General features: G+C 41.3%; 1 protein-coding gene across 3 annotated transcripts in view; it reads right to left on the reverse strand.

Annotated features, from left to right (window-relative positions):
- LOC131692392 (potassium voltage-gated channel subfamily H member 8) overlaps window positions 1-22407 on the reverse strand; it is a 192083-nt gene extending 169676 nt beyond the window's left edge. For 2 of the 3 annotated variants that reach the window (XM_058979409.1, XM_058979407.1), the window contains exon 1: window positions 21603-22406. The gene's annotated coding sequence lies outside the window, so the exon portion shown is untranslated. Of the gene's footprint in view, window positions 1-21602 lie in introns of all 3 variants that reach the window. The other variant, XM_058979408.1, reaches the window with a different exon arrangement.
- Window positions 22408-26279: the final 3872 nt, after the last annotated feature.

The raw sequence follows: 26279 nt of genomic DNA on the forward strand, positions 1-26279 counted from the left end.
AAAGAGAGGGGCTAAATTGGGATATTTATCGTTTTTATGAAAGTATAAATAAGGGACATATAGGGGAAATCACGATTTGCCAGCATGTATCGCACTGGGACTTTGGGTGGTCTGCCTCGGGCCCGAAGGGAATCCTTTAACTGAGACCTGGCGTCCAAATACCCGGCCATGTAGCCATCGTCCAAGTTCACCATTGCTCCACGAAGTTTGCCAACTGTTCTGACGACAAATACTAAAAAATTCGTTGAAGCAGATTGGTCCTTCGTATGTCACCTTTGCTAATGAGTCGGCCTTTTCATTGACTGGGATAGAGCACTGAGAGGGGATCCAAACAAAGGTAATCTGATAAGATTTTTCAGATAACGTACACAAGGACTCCCGTATCTTCCCCAGGAAATATGGGAATTGCTTTTTGGGCTTCATCGAACGAAGAGCCTCGATAGAGCTGAGGCTGTCCGAAATGATGAAGTAGTGGTCTGTGGGCAGAGTGTCGATGATCCCAAGGGTGTACTGAATTGCTCTGCGACGTAAATTGAAGCGGGATCATTGCGCTTGAATGAAGCGGTGATAGTATTGTTGAAGATACCGAAGCCAGTGGACCCATCGAGATTTGATCCGTCAGTGTAGAACATTTTGTCACAGTAGACTTCTCGGAATTTATTATAAAATATATTGGGGATCACTTGCGGGCGTATATGGTCCGGGATTCCACGAATCTCTTCCTTCAGGGATGTGTCGAAGAATACAGTAGAATCAGAGGTATCTAGGAAACGAACACGATTGGGAGTATATGAAGAAGGATTAATGCTCTGTGCCATGTAGTCGAAGTACAAGGACATAAATCGGGTTTGAGAATTAAGCTCGACGAGTCTCTCGAAGTTTTCAATCACCAACGAGTTCAGAATGTCGCATCGGATGAGCAATCGATATGAGAGTTCCCAAAATCGATTTTTCTGCGGTAGAACGCCCGCCAGCACTTCGAGACTCATCGTATGGGTCGAGTGCATGCAACCCAAGGCAATGCGCAAGCAACGATACTGGATTCTCTCCAGTTTGATGAAGTGTATGTTCGCAGCGGAGCGGAAACAGAAACACCCGTACTCCATCACCGACAATATCGTTGTTTTGTACAACCTGATCAGGTCTTCTGGGTGAGCACCCCACCATGTTCCAGTTATTGTTCGGAGAAAATTGATCCTTTGTTGGCATTTCTGTTTCAGTTACCCAATGTGACATCCCCAAGTACCTTCAGAGTCGAGCCAGACCCCGAGATATTTAAATGTGAAGACCTAATTGATCGTTACACCCATTAATAGAAGCTGGAGTTGCGCCAGTTTACGCTTCCTAGCAAAAAAAAACAACCAACTCAGTTTTCTCCGTGGAGAACTCGATACCCAGCTGAAGAGCCCAAGCAGACAAATTGTCCAAGGTATCTTGTAATGGTCCTTGCAAGTCGGCAGCTTTGGGCCCTGTAATAGAGACAACCCCATCGTCTGCAAGTTGACTTAGCGTGCATGAATTGGCAAGACAATCGTCAATGTCAATCACGTAAAAATTGTAGAGTAGGGGACTTAGACATGAGCCCTGGAGAAGACCCATGTAGCTAAATCGCGATGTTGTTAAATCGCCATGCGAAAAGTGCATGTGCTTTTCAGACAACAGGTTTAGCAAAAAGTTATTTAAAATTGGTGAAAGACCATGCTTGTGCAGCTTCTCTGACAGAATGTTGATAGAAACTGAGTCAAAAGCCCCCTTAATATCCAAGAAGACTGATGCCATCTGCTCTTTGCTAGCATAGGCCATTTGGATTTCTGTAGAAAGCAACGCAAGGCAATCGTTCGTCCCTCTGCCTTCGCGGAAGCCAAATTGTGTATCTGACAGTAAGCCATTTGCTTCAACCCAATTGTCGAGGCGAAACAAGATCATTTTCTCGAACAACTTCCGAATACAGGACAGCATTGCAATGGGCCGATACGAGTTGTAGTCGGAGGCTGGTTTTTCTGGTTTTTGGATGGCGATGACCTTCACTTGCCTCCAGTCATGAGAGACAATGTTATCCTCAACAAACTTGTTAAATAAATTCAACAAGTGCCTTCTTGCAGTATCAGGCAGATTCTTCAGCAAGTGTAATTTGATTCTGTCTAACCCTGGGGCGTTATTGTTGCATGACAAGAGAGCAAGTGAGAACTCCTCCATCGAAAAAGGTGTTTCGTTCGCGGTATTGCAAGGAGACGTGGTGCGGCACGTTTTCTGTACCGGGACAGAGTCCGGACAGATCTTCTTGGTGAAAGCGAATATCCAACGGTTTGAATATTCCACGTTCTCGTTAGTACTGTTTCGGTTACGCATACGTCGAGCCGTACCACAAAGAGTGCTCATCGCTGTTACTCTCGTTAACCCGTCGACGAACCGGCGCCAATAACTGCGTTTTTTGGCTTTCATTCGCCTTTCTAACGACGCGTACTGCTGATAGCTAGCGGGTAACCCGTCTTCCCGGAAGGCCTTATATGCAGTGGACTTTTCCGCGTACAGCTTTTAGCACTCATTATCCCACCATAGCAGTGGCGGGTCCAGGGGGAGGGTCCTGGGGGTCCGGACCCCTTCCGAAACTTTTCAACTTGTTGAGAAATTTTATATTAGGTTGCATTTTATATTAGTTTCAAACTCAAAATCGTTTTAAACCAAATTTGAACGCCAATATTGATTTTCATTAAAAGAGGTTTCTACATTGTACAATGTTTATTTCAAATCGAAATTTCGGACCCTTCCCGAAATTTGTTTCTGGATCCCAACCGGGCATGATTTAAGAGCATGCGGAGGGCCCCCGCAGTAAATACACTTTTTCAATTTCTCCACCGCAAGCGTCATCCTCATGCTCTCCTTCGCATTTGCCGCGCCGTTTTTTATTGCCACAATAAGTGGCTGTGTGGCCCAGTTGCTTGCAATTGCTGCAGTTCATTACCCGCGGTTCAAACAGGCGAACAGGTAGGCGAACCTTATCCAGGAGGACATAGTTGGGAAGAGAAAACCCGGAGAAAGTCACCCGTATCGAGTCTGACGGAGAATAAGTTGTCTTATCATCTGCAGTTTTTGCGGAATACAATTGCTTGCATTCCAGAATCTTCACCTGTTGAAGTGAAGGGTTCTTAAAGCAGCCAACCCCGTACTTCAACAGATCTTCGCACTTCAGACCCGGTTCGGCGACGACCCCATCGATCTCCACTGCCCTACAAGGCACATACACCCTGAATTGCTTCGTAAAACGCTCGCTGCCAGCAATCTTGTTTGCCTAGTCGAGGTCATTTACTATAACGCGTATCTTATTATCTCGAACACGTGTTATCTGGGCTACGGACGGGTAGTTAGCAGTCAGCTCCCGTGAGATCTCTAGAATATTGGACGATTTCGTGTTGGGCCGGAAATACACCACCCAGGGTCCATTTGAACTGGCTGGGTATGTTTTAATACGGGGAGGACTGTGGGAATCAGGGGAGGGAGTAATTTCGGGTTTATCCGGTAAATTCATGGGAATATCATTCCCATCCAATGTTACTTCGCCCAGCGAACAAAGACTGCCTCAAACAATGGTTGACCTTCACTGACAATATTTATTCTTATTCACCTTATGCACGGCACCAGAAAACGAACTGCTTCGATCGAGAGCTCGGAGAGTTATGATTGTTTTACATTTTGAATTTCTTAAAACTAGGGGGTTACACATTTCAATATAATTTTGTTTATGTAATGAAACTTCAAAAAAAAAATTTACAGCTAACTTATACATATACAAGAGGGGATAATATATTATTCGTAAGATTAGGGGGACGGGTCATTTTGTTTGTTCTTTGTATAGTAATTCACTTTATGTTTTTTATAAAGGAGATTGTTGGAGCAATTAATTATTAACTAAGCGGAACATTTTACAAGCTTATTAACTAGAAATAACTAGGGAGAGTGGTTCAAGATTAGGGGGAATTAATTAGGGCTATTTTGAAGTAGTGGTACTGTTGGGCATTTCTTAACGAGATTAAATATTGATCAACTAAAACTAGAAGATTAGGGGGTATATAAGTTTTGGGAAGATATTCAAGGGGAGAAGGGGGTGAAATCATACATCTGTGTATCAGAGACATGGGAGAGAGAGTGACAGGGGGGGGGGAGATATAAACTTTCAGTTTCCGGCATCAGAAATCAACGGCCATGATTACAGATTCGAACGTATGCATCAAGTATTGAGATGCCGGGCGGTTTTCCTCGAGCCGGCAGGGGTTCCTCCAGACGATTTCGCAGTACGGCTCAGATACGTTTCGAAAACACGACGCGTTGCGCGTGTGATGTTGTACTGTACGTCTCGTGTTGTTGGTTCATTCGACAGATGTTTTGTCTCGTCTTGGATTCGTATCAGACCATCGTTAAGATACGGTAGGCGGAAGAGGGCACTTCTGGGAATGATAAGAGAAAAGATAGGGACATTTAAATTTGGACATTGATGGTTTTTAGGAACGTGTATATAAGGGACATGTAGAGAATATCGCGGCTTGCTAGTACATCTCGAACCGGGACATTGGGTGATCTTCCTCGGGCCCGAAGGGAATCGAATAGTTGAGATCTGGCAGAATGGTACTCGGCGCATGCCCAGACAACATGTTCGATCTCGTGATAACCGTTGCCACAAGCGCAGATACCGCTATCCGCGAGCCCAATACGCCGGAGATGAGCGTCCAGCGTGTAGTGATTGGACATGAGCCGGGACATCACGCGAATGAAATCCCGACACACACCCATCCCCCTGAACCAAAGTTTCGTCGATACCTTAGGGATTATCGAATGTAACCACCTTCCTAGTTCACCATTGCTCCATGCAGTTTGCCAACTTTCGAGGGTTCTCTGATGAGTGATACTGAAAAATTCTCTGAAGCTAATTGGCCTTTCATATATGTCACCTTGTAAAGCGCCCGCCTTAGCTAAAGAGTCCGATTCTTCATTACCTGGAATGGAGCAATGAAGATCGTACAAGATTACCTTAATTTGGGTTCTAAGGTAATCTTGTACGATCTTACAGACAAAGCACGCAGGCGCTCCCAGATTTTCCCCAGAAAATATGGAATGTGCTTTCTAGGTTTCATTGAACGGAGAGCCTCGATTGAGCTGAGGCTATCGGAGACAATAAAGTAATGATCGGTGGGCAAAGTATCAATGATCCCAAGGGTATACTGAATAGCAGCAAGTTCTGCGACGTAAACTGAAGCAGGATCATTGAGTTTGAATGAGGCGGTGATGATTTGATTGATTATACCGAAGCCAGTGGAGCCGTCGAGGCTTGACCCGTCGGTGTAAAACATCTTATTACAGTCGACTTCTCGAAATTTACTATGAAAGATGCTTGGGATCACTTGTGGACGTATGTGATCCGTGATTCCACGAATCTCATCTTTCATGGATGTGTCGAAGAATACAGTTGAATCAGAAGCATGAAAGAGATTGACACGGTTGGGATAGTATGAAGAAGGATTGATACTTTGTGCCATGTAATCGAAGTACAAGAACATAAATCAGGTTTGAGAATTAAGCTCGACAAGCCTTTCGAAATTTGCAATTACTAACGGGTTCAAGATATCGTATTGGATGAGCAATCGATATGAGAGGTCCCAAAATCGATTTTTCAGCGGAAGAACGCCCGCCAGCACTTCTAAACTCATCGTATATGTCGAGTGCATGCAACCCAAAGCAATACGCAAACAACAATATTGGATTCGCTCTAGTTTGATGAAATGTATGTTCGCAACGGAGCGGAAACAGAAACTCCCGTACTCCATCACCGACAATATCGTTGTTTGGTACAGCCTGATCAGGTCTCCTGGGTGGAGACCCCACCATGTTCCGGTTATTGTACGGAGAAAATTGATCCTTTGTTGGCACTTCTGTTTCAGATACCTAATGTGACATCCCCAGGTTCCTTTAGAGTCGAACCAGACCCCGAGATATTTGAAAGTTGAAACCTGAGCAATAGTTTGACCCATTAATTGAAGCTGTAGTTGCACTGGTTCACGCTTCCTTGAAAATACGACTAGCTCAGTTTTCTCCGTGGAGAACTCGATACCTAGCTGGAGGGCCCAAGCAAACAAATTGTCCAAGGTATCTTGCAATGGTCCTTACAGATTGACGGCTTTGGGACCTGTAATATATACTACACCGTCATCTGCAAGCTGCCTTAGCGTGCAGGAAGACAAGACATTCCTTAATGCCATTTACGTATAAGTTATATAGAAGGGGGCTTAGACATGAGCCCTGGGGAAGACCCATGCAGCTAATTCGTGATGTCGATAAATCACCATGCGAGAAATGCATATGTTTTTCAGACAGCAAGTTTAGCAAAAAGTTGTTTAGAGTCGGTGCAGCTTCTCAGAAAGAATTTTGATAGAAACTGAAACAAAAGCCCCCTTTATATCTAGGAAAACTGATGCCATCTGCTCTTTGCTAACATAAGCCATTTGAATTTCTGTTGAGAGCAACGCAAGGCAATCGTTCGTCCCTTTGCATTTGCGAAAACCAAGTTGTGTATCTGACAGTAAGCCATTTGCTTCAACCCAATTATCGAGGCGAAACAAGATCATTTTTTCGAACAACTTTCGGATACAGGACAGCATCGCAATCGGTCGATACGAGTTGTGGTCGGAGGCTGGTTTTCCTGGTTTTTGAATGGCAATGACCTTCACTTGCCTCCAGTCATGAGGGACAATATTACCCTCAAGAAACTTATTAAATAAATTCAACAAGCGTCTCTTGGCAGAGTCTGGCAGATTCTTTAACAAGTTAAATTTGATTCTGTCTGGCCCTGGGGCTTTATTGTTACATGATAAGAGAGCAAGTGAGAACTCCACCATCGAAAACGGTGTTTCGTTCGCGTTATTGTCAGGGGACGCGGCGCGGTAGATCTTCTGTGCCGGGGCGGAATCCGGACAAACCTTCTTGGCAAAATCGAATATCCAACGGTTTGAATATTCCACGCTCTCATTGGTACTGTTTCGGTTTCGTAAGCGCCGGGCCGTACTCCAAAGAGTGCTCATCGATGTTTCTCTCGTTAGTCCGTCGACGAACCGGCGCCAGTAGCTACGTTTTTTGGCTTTTATCAAACTCTTCATGCGCGTTTCCGCCATCGCGTACTGTCGGTAGCTAGCTGGCAGCCCGTCGTCCCGGAAGGTCTTATACGCAGCGGCCTTCTCCGCGTACACGTCTGAGCACTCTTTGTCCCACCATGGATTGGGAGGACGCCCGCGTGAATTCGCGTCTAGTACGCGTTTAGTCTGAGCTTGAATCGCGGTATCGAGAATCAAGCCAGCCAGGAACCCGTACTCTTCCTCCGGAGGAAGCTCTTGTGTCGATTCTACTTTTTCGGATATCGCGGACGCGTAGCTCTTCCAATCAATATTTCGTGTGAGGTCATACGAAACATTGATTGTATTCGGTGGCCCTGAACCGTTAGCAATATTAATTACGATTGGCAGATGGTCGCTGCCGTGGGGATCAGAGACTACCTTCCACATGCAATCTAACCGCAGCGATGTCGAGCAGAGGGACAGATCTAAGCCGCTCGGTCGCGCTGGAGGGACAGGAATCCGTGTCATTTCACCCGTATTCAAAATAGTCATATTGAAGTTGTCGCAAAGCTCATGGAGTAGGGTAGATCGATTATCGTCATGAAGGCAACCCCATGCCGTGCCGTGGGAGTTAAAGTCACCTAAAACTAGCCTCGGTGCGGGGAGGAGTTCCGCAATATCGCAAAGCCGTCGGTGGCTAACTGAGGCTCTAGGGGGGATGTAGGTGGAAGCAATGCAAAGTTCTTTGCCTTTAATTCTGGTTTGGCAAGCGACAACTTCAATGCCTGGTGTCGAGGGGAGGTCGATCCGATTGAAAGAATAGCACTTTTTGATCCCCAAAAGTACTCCTCCGTAAGAGTCTTCTCGATCCAAGCGAATAATATTAAAATCGTGGAAGTGTAGGGTCATTTCTGAAGTGAGCCATGTCTCGCATAGGGCAAATGCATCGCATTTCAAATTATTTAGTAAGATTTTAAACGAATCGATTTTCGGGATAATGCTTCTGCAATTCCACTGTAGAACAGTGATTAAATCCTTGACCTCGTTCGATGAATTAGCCATCGAAGGATACAATCGCTGAAAGGAGGGGCCATTTCGCAGTGAACTGCATCAAGAATGTTTTTACTGCGGGGAGAAAGCTTATCAAGATACTTTTAAGGGGGTCAGAAATGTTTAACGCTGTAAGAATACGGTCCACAATGTCAGAGAAATTTATTAAGCCAGCACTGTTTTCTTTCTCTGGCTGAGATATGGGAACACTTGGGGTTTTTGATGTTCCTGGAAGTGCTGGGACCTCCTTTTCTGAGCTCAGGTTACTGAGACCGGGAGCGACTTGCTTCGGTTTTGCACCAGTACTTCCTTGAGTAGTTATTTTAGGGGGACCATGAAGAGACACCTTCTGGCCTTTACGACGAAGCTTGGAAGAGGAAAAGTTCTTCCTTTTTCTACTACTTCTAGACACAGCAGAAGATGTTCCCTCCTGGGGTTCATCACAGTCGCCTTCGTCAGTAGACAAGTTGGTAAAGATGTTCGTAGAGACAGGTGGCGTAGATATCTTAAGCATTTCTGCAAAGGATCGCTTAGAGCGTCCCTGAAGGGAATGCTTAAGATTTTCCTCGCGCTGTTTGTACGCGGGACATGCAGGGAGATCATGTGGGTTTCCCCCACAGTAGAGACACTTTTCGACATCTCTACCACAGGAATCATCCGCATGATTCCCACCGCATTTCCCACAGCGGGCTTTATTGCTACAATGGGAGGTTGTGTGTCCCAATTGTTTGCAATTAGTACAGTTCATGACCCGCGGCACAAAGAGGCGAACAGGTAGACGAACCTTGTCAAAGAGGAGGTAATTGGGCAGGGCAGAGCCGGCGAGGGTCACCCGATAAGAGTCTGAGTTGACGTATATTTTCTTGCCATCAGCTGTGACTGATGCTGAATGCAAACGTTTGCATTCCAGTATCTTCACTGGCTTAAGCATGGGGTCTTTGAAACAGCCAGTCCCATATTTTAGCAGGTCCTCGCAATTCAGACTCGAATCGGAAACGACCCCATTGACTTCAACCCTGCTAGCTGGAATATACACCCTGTACTCCTTCGTAAAGGGCTCGTAGCCAGCAATATCGTTTGCCTGAGTTGAACTCTTAACCACCACCCGAAGCTTATCAGGGCGAATTTTCGATATTTCTGTCACGGCCGAATACCGATCCGTCAGAACTCGAGAAATCTGCAACAGATTCAAACACTTTTTTTCTTTGGTCCGAAAGAAGATCACAAATGGCCCGGTGGCCGAGCTCGGATATACCTTGAGCCGGGGAGCCGATTTTATTTCGACGTCCATCTGACAGTCCCGTACAGGGGAATGCGCAACTCTTCATAAAATGATCAGTTCTTGAGAAAATTTTCAATAGGACCTTAGTAACACTGCGAGCCTCTCTTTATTTACTTTTTCTTTCGATTATTACGACGTTATTATAAGACTTTGCACTGATTTTTCAGTAGGGGACCCAGGGCTATTAAGATAGTTGGGGTAATTCGGACCCCCTTGATTTCTCAGGAAGTCGCAAGGCTTTCTGACTGTCGTGCATATTCATGGAACAGCTATTCTAAAACATTAATTTTGAGAGCTGGAATCAGGAATCAGGAATCAGGAATCAGAATATATTGGCTCAAATGGCACGTTCCCCGTTCATAGTCGGGGATTTGTGCCTTGCCGTGTGTTTTCATCAGCGGAAGGAAAGGACAAGGAGGTGTGGGGAAGTAGAATTGGAAGGGTGGGAAAAATAACAGCACAAAACAAAAATAAACAACAGGTAAGTTAAACTCACAAGTAGTTCAACTTTAGTATGTCTCTGAGTTTCAGTCGACCAAACATGGTTTCGTCTATATAAGGACGGCTGAAGACTCGAAATCGCAATTGCGCTACCGCTGGACAGTTGCATATCAGATGATATGAGGTTCCGTAGTCGGATTCACAAAGATCACATGAAAAAGACTCAGCGCGCTGAATAGTTGCCATGTGATAATTGAGTTTGCAGTGGCCGGTTAAAGCCCTGGTCAGCATGCCGCAGTGGAGCTTCGAAAAATGTAAGAGATTTTTCGAAACCACTGGGCATGGTTGTTCTAGAAACGCCTTTGTTTGGCGACACGTTTGTAGATTTCTCCAATAATTGCGGTGCTCGGACGAAGCCCAGGACCGTATTTTTTCCCGTATCCAACTTGTCGAAATTGGCAGCGCGGGCTCAGGACCAACGAAGTCAATCGCTGAACCTGCCCTGGCCAATTCGTCAGCCCATTCATTTCTAGTAATACCGCAATGTCCGGGCACCCAGACAAGGTAGATAGTGTTGACAATGCTTAGTTCTTCGATTTGGGTTCGACACGCGATCTTTAGCTTGGACCGGGATTTGTCTGAGCTAAGGGCCTTGATTGCAGCCTGACTATCGGAGCAGAAGTTTATAACTCTGCCGGACAAACGCAGTTGAAGGGCCGATTGCACCCCGCACATAATCGCAAAGATTTCTGCTCGGAATACAGTACAGTATCTACCTAGTGAGTGAGATTGTTCCAATCTCATTTCACGACAGTAGACACCAGCACCAGCACGTCACTCCACCAGAGAACCGTCAATGTAACAGACTACTTGCGTTTGTTGTTGTCTTTCCATAAAGCCAGACAACCACTCCTCTCGAGAGGGAATCTTCACATGGAATGTCCTGTAAGGAAAACTACAAGTGAGTGTAATATCGCTGGGAGCAAGAATATCTTCACCCCATGTAACCATTTGTGACCACAATCGTGTATGACTAGTAGCAAGATCAACATGATTACTGTTCCAAAGCCCAGTAACCTGCAGTCTGTATGCACATGATAGTGCTTCTTGTTTTAAGTGTATGTGTAATGGTTTGATATTTAAAAGTGCCTCAAGAGCAGCAGTCGGAGTCGTGGTGAAAGCACCAGTCAACGCCATGAGCACCATTCTTTGCAGATGGTTTAGCTTTGACTGGACTGTCACCACCTCTCCCCTCTGCCACCACACAAGGCATCCGTATGACAGTATTGGACGTACAATTGGTATTTAGGTTTGAGACCCCAGGTCTTTCCAAAAGTTCGTCTGCACTGCCCGAAAGCCATGCACGCTTTCTTGACTCTGAACTCAATGTGAGCAGACCAATTCAGTTTGGAATCCAATATGACTCCAACGTATTTGACTTGATCTGCACACAGTAGCTCAGAATCAAAGAACTGCAAGGGACGAACCCCGGTTGTTATTCGCTTCTTCGTGAAAAGAACCATTGAAGTTTTGCTTGGGTTAACTGATAGTTTAACTTGTCGACACCACTGTTCGACGGCTCTTAATGCCTGTTGCATTAAGTCAAAGATTGTTCCGATGCAAAATCCAGTAATTAGTATTTAGTAATCGTCAGCAAACCCGTAGGTTGGAAATCCAAGCTCATTGAGTTTCATCAACAAGCCGTCAGCTACTAAGTTCCATAACAAAGGTGACAGAACGCCGCCCTGAGGAGAACCGCAAATACTCAACTTCCGTATCTCAGTTTGTCGCAGTGACGAGCAAAGTATGCGGTTACTAAGCATTGCGTTTATCCAACCTGAGATACATGCAGGTATCCTATGACCGCGCATCGCTTCCAAAATAGACTGGAAGGACACATTGTCAAAAGCACCCTCAATATTTAGGAATACACCCAAGCTAGATTGCTTGAGCGAGAAGGCTTTCTCAATGTTGTAAACAACATCGTGAAGCAGAGTGATCGTGGATTTCCCACACTGATATGTATGTTGCATTTTGTGCAGTGGATATTCAACTAAACTAACGTTCCTGATGTGATGATCGATTATCCGTTCCAAAGCTTTCAGAAGAAAATAACTTAAGCTGATAGGCCTAAAACTCTTGGCTTCTTCATAGCTTGAGCGCCCCCCTTTGGGAATAAATCTAACAGTTATTTCTCGCCATGCTTTCGGGATATACCCGGTAGCAAGACTGGAAAGCAAAATCTTTTTCAAGACATGTTTAAGAATATCAAATCCCTTTTGCAGTAGCACGGGAAGTATTCCATCTTTTCCGGGTGATTTGTATGGAGCAAAGCTGTCAACTGCCCACTTGACCGATTCAGTGGAGACCAATGTGCATGCTAACGCCCACGAGTCCGAATCACCAGAATGAGATCTGTGAACATTGTTCAACTCCGGATCGATACAACCTGGAAAGTGTGTGTCGAAGAGACAATTAAGAACATCTTTTTCGTCCGTCACATAAACACCATCTCTGGTTTTTAAGGAGTTCATCTGAAAATCATTCGATTTGGAGAGAATTTTATTTAATCTGCTAGCCTCGTTCAGACTAGAGACATTAGTGCATAGGCTTTGCCAGCCAGCCCGTTCTGCAGATCTAAGACATTTCTTATATGCACTACGAGCTGACCTGAAAGCCCTGGAGTCATCACGCTGACGCCGGTTCCAAGCTCTTCTCATAACTTTTTTCATTCTTTCAAGCTCAGCCCTCCACCAAGGGGTTCCCCTAGTCGATTTAACAGTACGAAGTGGACAAGCTTCTTCGTAGGATGCTAATATGAATGAGTTTGTCGTATCCACGACGTCATCTAAGTCGTCTAGTTGACTAATTGTTGGAAAATATCCATGAAATTTAGTCGCCAAGTTTTCCAAAAAGAGGTCCCAGTTTGTAGATTTAGGATTACGATATGTCACCACATTGAAGGTGACATCAAAATGATCGAAAAATATATATTTATAATCGGATAGAGACGGTTCAGTTTCATTTGGAACCTGCCAATTTCCCAGTTCATGCAAAATTCTATCAGAGCAAAGTGTTATGTCTAACACCTCCTCCCTCCCAGACCTCGCAAAAGTTGGTCGGTTTCCCACATTCAGAATATGGAGATTTGTACTACTTATGTACTCCATCAGTTCAGAGCCTCTCAGATTGATGTCCGAGCTGCCCCAAATGATGTGATGAGCATTCGCATCACTGCCGATAATGAGCGGAAGCCCATTTCTGCTACAATATGATACAACGCTTTTGAAATCATCAGAAGGAGATGATTCGTTATGCGGTAGGTATGCTGAACAATATATATATTTTTTGTCTACGTTTCCGACAGTCAGTGTAACTGTGACAACACAGATATCGCGAGTTGTGAGCTCCGATATGAGACACGCGTCAATAGCCTTATTTGCAAGAATGCAAGCACGAGGCATTTCACGTAGGTTAGTCATGCCTATCTTGTTGTAAGCAATGAAGGCAGTGTTAAGTAACTTTCTAAAATAGAAGTTTCCTTTATGGAAATACGGTTCTTGAACCAATGCTATGGAAGCTTTACCTTCCTGCATGAGTCGTGATAAATTCATAGTTGCTGTACGTTTATGTTGGAGATTGATTTGTGCTATTCTAACCATTGTTGATTAGAGAACTGTACATTTCATCTCCAACACAAATTGCACAACAACTAGAGGACACCAAGCGAGTTGGGATGTTAACGCATATAGCGACCCATATCAGGTTTAAATGGGACATGATCATTTAATTCCCACGATTTGCGAAGAAAATAATGGTCCACTGTGTCAGAGATTCGCATAACACAGTAAGGGCAAAACCCAAAATGCTCCGTGCACGACTGGCATATTTTAGACCCTCCAGTCATTAAGTCCTCGGGAAGGAACTACACCTTGACTTAGGGTCTCCTACTTTCAGTCGCCTCCTACGACATGGGAGCAGGACTCCAGCGGCTCAATTCTAGGCCGGATACCACACGGCCTCTGGGCAGGTTAATCTGTACACATCGAAATTTGATAATCGAAACTCAACAAAACTTCACCGAACTACCATCAGCCGAGAGTCTCAGCAAACCCCCAGCCAACAAAATTTCGGCAAAATTAAGTGGATCATCGGTGAAAAAAACCGGTGTGTAGAGTGAACGTTCCGCTACGTAATGCAGCATACTGGGGAGTTCGCCCAACTCTTCCCAGGCTCCGTTCGCCATTGAGAATGTTTTAAACCCCCTCAACAATTTTACCCATAGCACGGGTCGCATGACACTATGGAATTGGGGTTCCCTGTTTGGTAGATTTTTACCACTGAAACAGGTAGTCTGTAGTGTAATTCTTAGCCGGTTGAAGCAACCACTACCGACACTACACGGCTTATCTAGGCTGTTCGGTGAAAGAAGCTGACATTGAAGAACAGCTTCCATATTTAGATGGGCGAACAGCCGCAATAATTACGACGTTATTATAAGACTTTGCACTGATTTTTCAGTAGGGGACCCAGGGCTATTAAGACAGTTGGGGTAATTCGGACCCCCTTGATTTCTCAGGAAGTCGCAATGCTTTCTGACTGTCGTACATATTCATGGAACCGCTATTCTAAAACATTAATTTTGAGAGCTGAATTTAACACTTTGTTTTTTTTTTGTAGAAAGGAGATACATGTTTTTGCCATCCTCAAAACAAAAATCATTATAATGGTAAAACCATGATTAATGCAACAGATAAATGTGAAAAAAATAAAAGGTAAGTGTTTTGGAAACCTTGAGACTTCTATTTGGTCGGTGTTAAGTCAGACCGGACTAAGTGATAAAATATTGATTTCGAGAAAAACGGATTTAAAGTTTGAATCGTAGCATCCTCTACGTTATAATTGAAAATTATTTTTTGCAATAATTTTTGTTTATGGTTACATATTCCAAATATGGCAAAAGTCGAATGTAGCTGAAGAAATTCTTTATCCGGTGTTATCGTTATCTCATTTTTGATGTTTTGCGACTTAGTCCTGTCTGACTTAACACCGACCATTTAATGGAATGATTTTTGTTTGGGTAAACACACAGATACTTTCAAGTAGCTCACTTCTTTTGTGCGAAATGAGCGTACGGGGCTATACGGACCCCCTATTCCACCAGCCACAGTTCAGTAACTTGCGGCTGCTCATATAATCGCACATGCCACAGCAAAGAAAATACATGATGCGCCAATCGACAGCTCGTCGCTGTTGTGCTATCATATGACAAACGCCATTTTGGGGTGAACTGAGTTAGATATGCCATGTTACTAAATTTTAAAATCTCCATAAAGTCGCGTTTTCAGAATTTTGAAATTCTGCTGGGTTACTGAGATATAGCGAAACACGATTATGACAAGCGCCAATTTCTCGAGTGATCGAGTTGTGCTATCATATGACAAAGAAAAAAGAGACAACATTCTTAGTTTGTTGGCTTGCTATAAGCCGAAAAGCTTATAGCAAGCCAACAGATGTCTCTGATGACATAGGTAATTCCTATGCAGATCAACCATAAGCATTAGCTAGGTTCTTGTCTCGGGAGCAAAACTTTTCCTACCATAGTTTTTTTCTGGGAATGGTTGGATTATATATTCAAGATTATTGAACAAATTTCCTTTTGAGATTTCCACTTGTTTTGGAAAGTATACCGAAATGTAGTGATGGATTATGCAAGAAGAATATTTGTTTCGTCTCCATCAACAATTGAATTGGTTTTGACAGATCAAAGTCACCTTTGTAGCGAACTGATTACACCTGCTGACTTTGATTCTGATCATCTTCCAGTAACTTTCTCAAGAAGCTGTTTCCAATCCCATTAGCTCAGTGTTCAATTATCACAAAGCGAATTGGGAAAGGTACAAAACTTATATTGAGAATAATTTTAATCATGACCTTGATTTACAAAATAAAGTTGACATTGATACGGCATTACAAAATTTAAGCAATTCTATGATTGATGCTAGAAATTTATCAGTACCAACAACACAGAAAAAATATAATACTCCTATTATTGACGACGATCTTCAACTTCTGATTCGTTTGAAGAATGTTCGTAGACGTCAATATCAACGTTCTCGTGATCCTGCTATGAAATGTATCTATTAGAATCTACAAAAAGAAATTAAGCATAGATTCACACTCTTAAGAAATGAAAATTTCGCGAAAGAGGTTGAACAAATCAAGTCAAATTCTAAACCTTTTTGGAGACTTTCCAAGGTTCTTAAGAAACCTTAAGCTGGTGACTGGGAAGGTGACCACCTACTTCTTACAAACGAAGAAAAAGCTCAAAAACTTGCTCAGCAGTTTGAAATCGTCCATAATTTTAATTTCAACGTTGTCAGTCCTATTGAAAGCGAAGTCTTACAAAAATATGAAAACGTTTCAAATCAAGTATTGTCTCTAGACGATATTGTTGAAACAAACTATGATGAGATCAAATCCATCATGAAAAAGTTAAAAAATATGAAAGCTCCAGGTTATGATGGGATTTTTAACATTCTTCTTAAAAACCTTCCCGAAATCACCATGAGATACTTGGTCATTGGTATTCAAAATAATGGAATTCGTTGGGAAATGGGTGTGATATTAGCTTAGGAACATGGCGGGTTCCCCGGGGGCGTCATGAACCGTCATAGGTGGCCAATGTGGTCAAAGCTGCTTTGATTGATCATTAGTGATCCAGACCCGCAAACTAGAGTAATGTTACATCAATTTTAATATGTTTTACATCATTTGAACATCATGGTGGTACCAGTTTATATGGGAATTTGCTGTGTGACCGCACTCTTCAACCCGTAACTCCGGAACCGGGGTCGGATCAACTAAAAATTCAATAGCAGCTTATGGGAGCGTTATACCTTTCAGATGAAACTAAGTTTGCGAAAATCGGTTCAGCCATCTCTGAGAAAATTGTGTGAGTTTAAATGACACACACATACACACACACACATACACACATACATACACACACAGACATTTGCCGATCTCGACGAACTGAATCGAATGGTGTATGACACTCGGCCCTCCGGGCCTCGGTAAAAAAGTCGATTTTTACAGTGATTGCATAGCCTTTCTTTATATGAGAAAGGCAAAACATGTTATTGATCAAGCTTATCTATGAATCTTTTCCTATCATTTAATTCTTAATATAATGCAACCATAACATTACCCTGACAAATACCTATCAATTTATCGCTTATAATTTCCGTATTGGTAACCATTTGCGTGCTTTTGAATGTATACGCACAGCGTTTTGAAATTGGTTTGGGAAAAACAATCAATACTTAGAAAAAATCGACCCATTAGTTTTTAATTTTAAACCATGTCATTTCAAATTCTAAAACGAGTGATTTGTTTATAATTAAGTAAGAAGCGTTTAGTTGGAAACATGATTGGTTTAGTAATTACTTATGGTGAAATTGTGTGAAAAGCTTTGATACACGCTAAGATGATTGAGCTAGTATAGATGAAAGAATTCGTCTCATAGATAATTTCAAGGTAATAAATCTAAGAAATGTTTTGAGTGCTTTATTTTCGAATTATTACAAATTGGCATCGTCCTTTTGAAGAATGTGGTAAATGCCATGAAAATGTAAATATAGAAAATTTTTATTAATTCTGTGAATATTTTTAGTTATGTGTTTTTAAAGTACGAAGCACGATCTAAAAATCTTTTACACTACAAATTTCGGAGGATTGCAAAATCTATGGTTTCAACATTCTTTAACCGCAATCGTAATTTTTTGACCTTACTTCATTTTTAAAGTATAACCTAATATGGTATAAGAGCCCTTATTCATTTTATTAGCCAGGATGTCACACTATTTCGGTTGTAACTCGGCTTGCAGTGATTGGATTGCACTTCCTACATAACAAAAAAAATGTAATGTAGCAAAACAAAATGTCGAATTCAACGCACCCTTAGCCATCTTACCATTTGGCATAATACGTTGAATAGAGATAGCAGACACTGTTCTCACTAATGCATTCAAATGGATGGGATGAATATAGCAGCTAAGGTGAATTGTGGCACAAACAAATCCAAAAAGATTCTCCATGTTGCTCTAAATAAAAGCGCAATCTAATTATTTATTCATTTTTCTATTTTCTCATTTTCATCTGCTAACTAATTAAATAGACCAAAAATCATAAATCCTCAAATGTTTATCAAAACCCATCCTGTTCGGCTTGAACCAAAGACCTTATTCATAATTTTCTTTATTTCTCATGAAAAACGAATTGTGGGCCCAGCACTTTCTCTAGCGAAGCATTTCCAAAGCTTATTTTTACAAATAGTTTAATTTTTGCATATATAATAATGATAATTTTCATACGTAGCTCAAAATTACATTCTAGAAATTTATTTGGCAAGTTATGTAAGAACTTTTTGGTTGTTTTATGCAAATAATCATTTTTGCCTTTCTCATATAAAGAAAGGCTATGCAATCACTGTAAAAATCGACTTTTTAACCGAGGCCCGGAGGGCCGAGTGTCATACACCATTCGATTCAGTTCGTCGAGATCGGCAAATGTCTGTGTGTGTGTATGTATGTGTGTGTGTATGTGTGTGTATGTGTGTGTGTGTCATTTAAACTCACACAATTTTCTCAGAGATGGCTGAACCGATTTTCGCAAACTTAGTTTCATCTGAAAGGTATAACGCTCCCATAAGCTGCTATTGAATTTTTAGTTGATCCGACTTCCGGTTCCGGAGTTACGGGTTGAAGAGTGCGGTCACACAGCAAATTCCCATATAAACTGGTACCACCATGATGTTCAAATGATGTAAAACATATTAAAATTGATGTAACATTACTCTAGTTTGCGCGTCTGGATCACTAATGATCAATCAAAGCAGCTTTGACCACATTGGCCACCTATGACGGTTCATGACGCCCCCGGGGAACCCGCCAAGTTCCTAAGCTAATATCACACCCATTCCCCAACGAATTCTCTACCGATTTTTACAAACTTGATTTCAAATGAAAGATACAGTAATGCCATTGACTGCTGCTGAATTTCATTCTGTTCTGACTCTTGCTTCCGGAGTTACAGGTGTGTTAGTAAGGATACACTGGAATTTCCCATATAAATCGGTACAATCGTAATACCTCAGAGGCTAAAAACTATTGAAATGGTCACCAAATTACTTCTAATCGCAGATTTAGATCACTGATTGCCAATCAAACATTCTTTGAATATATTGTCCACTATCGACGATTCCGGAAGTCCGGAATTCCGGGCATATTCCACAATTAAAGTCACATCGGTTCTTCGGTGATGACTGAACCGATTTTCTCAAACCAAGTCTCAAATGGAAGGCAAAATATGCAGTTGAGTATTACGTAGCCGCCCCTCCTACCCCCGCCTTGCCCTTACACCTCCCTCCTTCATCACTCCCCTCCCCTTGGACCACCCTCACGCCCGCATTTCCTTCATCCACCCCGTATACCGAAATAAGATGAAGGATTTCTGACGCATCCTCCACTCTCACTCTACTAACCCCCCATTCCCTCCACTTTCAAACCCATTCCACCAACATTTCAAAATATAATTACATGAAGATAACATTGAACTCATGCTGATTAAGGTAATTAAATACTATTCTTTTGCCTTTCTCATATAGAAAGGTTATGCAATTGCTCCAAAAACCGACTTCCTAACCGAAGCCCGGAGGGCCGAGTCTCATATAACATTCGACTCAGTTCGCCGAGATCGCAAAATATCTGTGTGTATGTATGTGTGTTTGTATGTGCGTATGTATGTGTGCATGTATGTATGTATGTATGTATGTATGTATGTATGTATGTATGTATGTATGTATGTATGTATGTATGTATGTATGTGTGTGTATGTGCGGATTTGTTAACAAAATGTCCACATCGGTTTCTCGGAGATGGTTGAACCGATTTTTAGAAACTAAGATTCAAATGAAAGGTATACTATTCTCATAGGTTGCTATTGAATTTCATTTTCAACCGACATCTTGTTCCGGATTACGAGTTGAAGAGTATGGTTACAAAACAAAATTTGTTGATTTGTCCACATCGGTTTCTCGGAATTTTCTGAACCGATTTTGACAAACTTGATTTTAAATGGAAGGTCCATCAGCTGCTGTTGAATTTTGTGTGGATCCGAGTTCTGGTTCCTGAATTACAGGGTGATACGTACGATCACGCAGCAAATCTTGATTCTAACGAATTCTGCGATGAATGTAAAAAGGTAAAATTTTTGCCTTTCTCAATAGAAAGGTATTGCAATTGCTCTGAAAACCGACTTTTTAACGGAGGCCCGGAGGGCCGAGTGGCATATACCATTCGATTCAGTTCGTCGAGTTCGGCAAATGTCTGAGCGTGTGTATGTATGTGTGTATGCATGTATGTGTGTGTATGTGCGTCTGTGTGTGTGACCAAAAATGTCACTCATTTTTCTCAGAGCTGGCTGAACCGATTTTGACAAACTTAGTCTCAAATGAAAGATACAACGTTCCCATAGGCTGCTATTGAATTTCTGATGGATCCGACTTCCGGTTCCGGAATTACAGGGTGGTGAGCACGATCACGCAGAAAATGTCGATTTTAATAAATTCTGCAATGAATGTATAAAGGTGAAAATTTTTCCAAAATATGACCACAACTGCTTCGATTTGTAGTATTAGGTCACTAACATCCATTCAATGTCTTTTTGGCCACATTGGCCACCATCATCGGTTCTGGAAGCCCCGGCGGAAGTATCCAAATTCAGAATAACAGTCACATCGGTTTCCCGGAGATGGCTAGACCGATTCAACCAAACTTAGTCTCAAATGAAAGGTGTTGCGCCTTCGTAAATGGTTATTTAATTTCATCCCGATCTGACTTCCGGTTCCGGAGTTACAGGTTGTGGCGTGCGATCACATAGCAAATTGCGATTCAAATCGATACTCTGATGAAAGCAAAAAAGGTAAAAATTTCGCTAAAATGTCTCTCAAACAACTTAAATTTGCTGTTCTAGGTCATCGACGGCCAACCAAACTTTCGTTGACTACATTGACCACCATAAACGGTTCCGGAAGTGCCCGGGAAAAGCGGCCATCTTTCAAAATTGACGTACTCACATCAGTTTCCCGGAAATGGTTGGGCCGATTTTCACAAACACTGTCCCAAATGATAGCTATAGTATCCCCACAGATGTCTCTAAAATTTCGTACGGATCGCTTGGATGCGTCCGGAAATATAGACTAATCCATCCGGTCACATATGAAATTCCCATATAAGCCGGAACTAAATTTTTTTTCAAATTTCAGAAATCAAATTCGTTTTTGATGCCAAACATCTTTAAAATGCATGAAACGTCGAGATTTTATGTTATCTCGAAAATTTTTTTTTTATGAAAATCGACTTTTTGGGACTGCCGATTTCGCACCTTTTTGCCTTTCTCATATAAAGAAAGGCTTTGCAATCACTGTAAAAATCGACTTTTTCAATTTAATATTAATGTAGCTGTTTTTTCTTTTACAAAATTTTAGAACTCGAATAGTGATTTTTTCTTGTATATTTGTCATGTCATGTATAATAATAAAATGTAATATATTCATTTGAAAGCTTTTAATGAATATAAACAACGCAAACATTCGCGTGTTCATGATTGAGAAAGGCACAATTGCACCGCTAGGTGGATTAAAATAGGTTTTTTAACATAAATGTACTTACCAAATAGGCTAACAAAAGCTGCTCTTATCTCATATTTGCACTAAGCCTCACGGCGGCCAAAGAAATTCAATATCTGTTGATTCAAACCACGAAGAAAAAAAGCAGATCCCCAAATTTATTGCAACTGGTAGTCAAAGGATGCCCAACTCAATTTAAGCTCCACTGAAGCGAACATAAAACTGTACACACGGAAAATTTGATATTTCACTTTGCCCAGACGTTGCTCTGAGTCTGGTTTCTTGCCACAAGCAGCACTTCGGGGTTGACTTCCCGCCACCGCACTTGATTCTCTCTCACTTGCCTTTACACTTTGTGAAGCTACACATCCCTGGGGCACCCCGACTGCGTATTTGTCCTTTCGATTTTCTGCACCAGTGGTCACAACTCTGAAACCTTTCACACTGCTCTGGGTTTATCAAAACCGCACGAGTATTCCAGCATAGAGCCAGCCAGGTGCAAAAAGTATCACCACTGAACTATTTGCAAGGTTAAAGAATGTCTATTATGTCGGTTAGACGGTCAGCATTTTTGCACTTTCTCCAGCCTGGGAAAAATTGCGTACGAATTAAGTTGTACGCAGAAACAGTATTGATAAACCAGATGGTAAACTGCTGATAACTTCACTTGGTTCAAGCAACCATACACAGTCACATTAATCCGAAATACCGAAATTGTGCAGGATTTAGCCGTTATGTGGATTGGTTCATACTTATAAAATAGCTGCTTGAAAATTCCTACAAGAAACACGACCTGCAAAACACGACCTGCAAAACACGTCCTGCATTCCCGGGAGCTGCAAATCAACTAAATAGAGTGGAGAGAGTGCAATCTTAACAGACGCTGCTTTACCCATACTTCGTAATTGTCTTGATAATATCCAGGGTTATCCCTAAATCAGAGCAACCGTTATTCCCTGGTCGAATGGTTCCTGCCAATTTGATCCGTAGTAGACATTCGTTTCCTATAGTCTCGCGATTCCACGAACCTGAGATCGAATAATGTGAGTTTATGACATTCTTCAATCCATAGGTCTCGGAACCGGAGCCCAGGCACTGGAATAAAAATATTGAACTTGCTCTGTCAGTACTACAATACAACGCTACTCTCTCTCGCCCGTGTTGTCTCACGTGCTTCAACAGGCCGTATATGAATAGACCATAGTTTAGTTCGATTTCGATACCAATCGGCCAATTGTTGATTCTAGAAAAAAAAAATCTTGTAATGAGTAGCTGTTAAACTTCCGACATGAACCCAACTGTTGCCCTGGGCCTAGCATGCTGGAACTCTCACTCACGTCGATTGTGTACATGCGCACTGTGGGCCTGGAAGCTCGAGGATGAATCGGCTACCTTCGGTAGTGTACGATAAGCAAATGATCGGATGCCATATGATTTCCCTTCGTTCGGGACACATTCCAGTCGAACTGTGCACTTCTATTTCCTGCTCGTAACACAAGGGGTAAAGTTTGATTAATCCGTTGCGCGCTACAAATTGTTCGATAATGGATGTGTAGATATGATTAGCTACATTAAAATCTCGATAGCCGGGAAATGATGTTCATACTTTATCAATCTGGCCCTGGTAGGCATCCCGTGAGTTTTGTTGATATTTTCTGTTGAACTTGATGATAATGAATTATTTAAAATTTTTGTTTCCAAGGCTGTTTAGCGGAATGATTTAATTTAATCGCACCATGGTGTTTTTCCCGAACTTTTTAATAGTCTTAAATAGTATCTTCTTTTATTTTATTTTACCCTAGATCGAATCGGTCATTTTTCACTGCGAGTAAATAAAGTTAGGTCCACTTAGAATCTGAGCTCTGTATTTATTCTACAGCAGTAGTCCAGTGGTGAAAATTTCGTCTCGATATAAGTACCGTCTTTAAGCATGGGCATCAGTGGTGGATATAGAGGAAGGGTCCTGGGGGTCCAGACCCCTCCCGAATAATTTCAACTGGTCAAAAAATTTAAATTTGTTCGAATTTTATATTTGTTTCAAACTCAAAATCTTTTCAAACCGAATTTGACCACCAATACTGATTTTCATTAAATGAGGTTTTACTTATTACGTATTGTACACTATTTAATTTAGAATCGAAATTTAAAACCCCTCCCGAATATGATGGGCACACTAGGCCAGGGCCAAGAATCCCATGGTTTTACGAGCCCCACAGTAAGGACGGAACTATTCACACTAAAACTTGCATTCGGTGGCCAAAATTCACGCCAAATCGACTTTTTCTGAAAGTGACCTCACAGTGAGCAACCTATTTCGATTCAGAATAGAGTTGAACAAAGGATTTTGATTCGAACCATTATTCTAATCTTAGTGCCAAAAAAATAAACTAGAACTCTCAATACCTGAACTGCAAATTAAAGCATAAAATATAGATTTTTGTCAAAAATGAGTTACCTGTTGAATTGTATTCTGTATTACCAATGAATCACAATGCACAAATGAGGTTTCCAGGTTTGTTTAGAAAATATCGAAAAAATACCAAAACATAGTTTTCCCATCCTTAAGGCTCAATGAAAATGTAAATCTTGAACAGCGTTTTTCTCAGCTTGCTGTTTTTTAATATGGGATTCTTATGACACATTCTTTCGTGACGTTACAATGATTTGACGAATCTTTATTCGACAAATATGTTATAACTTTATCAAATGAACGCCTACATCAAAACTTATTACAAATTCGAAAAGTAAACAAAATTTCACGAAAGATCCAATCAACATAAACTGAATGCACTGGAAGATGATTGTTTTATAACCGATAATGCAACGTGACGTTACAACGCGTTACAAATTAGAACTTTCAACGTATTTTAATAAAAGTCAAATTATAAAATTCCATTATAAATTGGCGTAGTTCGATGCAATAGAAAAAAAGATATCCTCAATATCCTCAAAAATCATCCTCAAGTAGACAGTATTCAAAATAAGTTTCTTGTGAACGAGTTTATAATGCCCTTGTTTCCACTTACTTGAAGTTATTTCGCTTCTCGTTTTCCGACATATGCTCTAGATCGATCAAAGGTTCATAAACTAGAAAACTAGCTGTCAGACGCTATTGGCAAATGAAAGATTGCACATTAAAAATGATCGATACACCATGAGACAACTTGAAGTTGTTTGGTGTTTATTTCTAGCGGTGGTAGATAGGAAATGAAGTACAAAATATGTCCTGATAACATCCTTTTCCGTTTTAAAATGCGGCTGGTATATTAAAACGGATCATTACTATATTGAATAATATATAACATGCTATAACTTTTAAAGCATACAAGATAGACACTTGATTTCTTCACCAAAGTTGTTCGAAAAAGAAGAGAGAGAGCTATAAATTTGCTGAATACGTAAAATATCTCAATATAATCAGTTAAAGGAAAATTAATGGAAATATCTCACTTATAGGGGGATTCATCTGTGAAAACATAATGTCAAAAGAAAGACCATATTAAATCCAATAAATTCTCCGAAGATACTATTGGCCTCAACTCAGCCGTTTTGGCGTTAATAATCAATTTCATGTTTTTGGTCTTATTTCCAGATACTGGTAAACGGTAATAATCCATCACCCGTATTTAATGTTATATATCTTTTTTTATTATAGTCTGATTTCAACAAAACTATAGCTTGTTCGAAAGGTATAAGCTATCTGAGGATATATCCATATCTTAGAAACTAAACATCAGAATCAAAAGCAAATTAATAGAGTTCTGTCTGGATGTTGGGCCTTTCATTTGAAATTGGTTTGGAAAAGATTGGTTCAGCCATTGCTGAGAAACACGAATGAGAGTTTGTCCGTTACATACACACACAGACATACACACATACATACCTACACCTACTCACACAGACATACACACATACATACATACATACATACATTGACCCAAATCGTCGAGCTGAGTCGATTGGTATGTAAGACTCGGCCCTCTGGGGCTCGGAAAAAAGTCTTGTATGCATGAGCGAATTCTATAGATTTCTTTTATAAGTAATGTAAAAATCTTATTAAATCATTTGTTATAAATAAATGTTGTTTTGTTATTATTTAACCCTTTCATGCTCAACTTTTTTGTAGTGCATGTAGGATTTCAAAACAATTTTTCCTTGAAAATGGTGGGATCAATAAACACGAAAAGCTGTTCAATATTTACCTTCCAATGATAAATACAAGTCTCCTAGAATATTTATAATAGTGCGATTGCGTGGAAAACGTAACCATAGACAGTATAAATTGATGAGTTTTATCAGTTTTTAATAATATTGCAACATAACGAAAATATATAGAAAATTCATTTTCTGTCGTCAACTTAAACTATCCCTGGCAGCAATGTTCCATCGGAATCCAATCAGACTAATTGAAATAACTTCTGTTCCAGAGCTGATCCTTTTAACTGGTAATACTCAAATCAAAGGCAATAGTCACATTTATCAGCCTTACTTGTTCTTGTGAGTAAATCTTGCCTCAATCAAAAGTTATAGCTGTTTAAAAACGTTGTTGTACACAAACAACATGGGCATGAAGGGGTTAAAAAAATGTGGGCGGGCGAAATATTTGGGCAAAACATCAGATAGCGTAATTTGGGGAGAGATGCCGCACATTTCTAAAAATCAATCCTGCATCGTTTTATATCAATATTGACATCACCACAAATCAATGCGTTCACGATAA

Source organism: Topomyia yanbarensis, chromosome 3, assembly GCF_030247195.1.
Source record: "Topomyia yanbarensis strain Yona2022 chromosome 3, ASM3024719v1, whole genome shotgun sequence".
NCBI classification, from domain to species: Eukaryota; Metazoa; Arthropoda; class Insecta; order Diptera; family Culicidae; genus Topomyia; species Topomyia yanbarensis.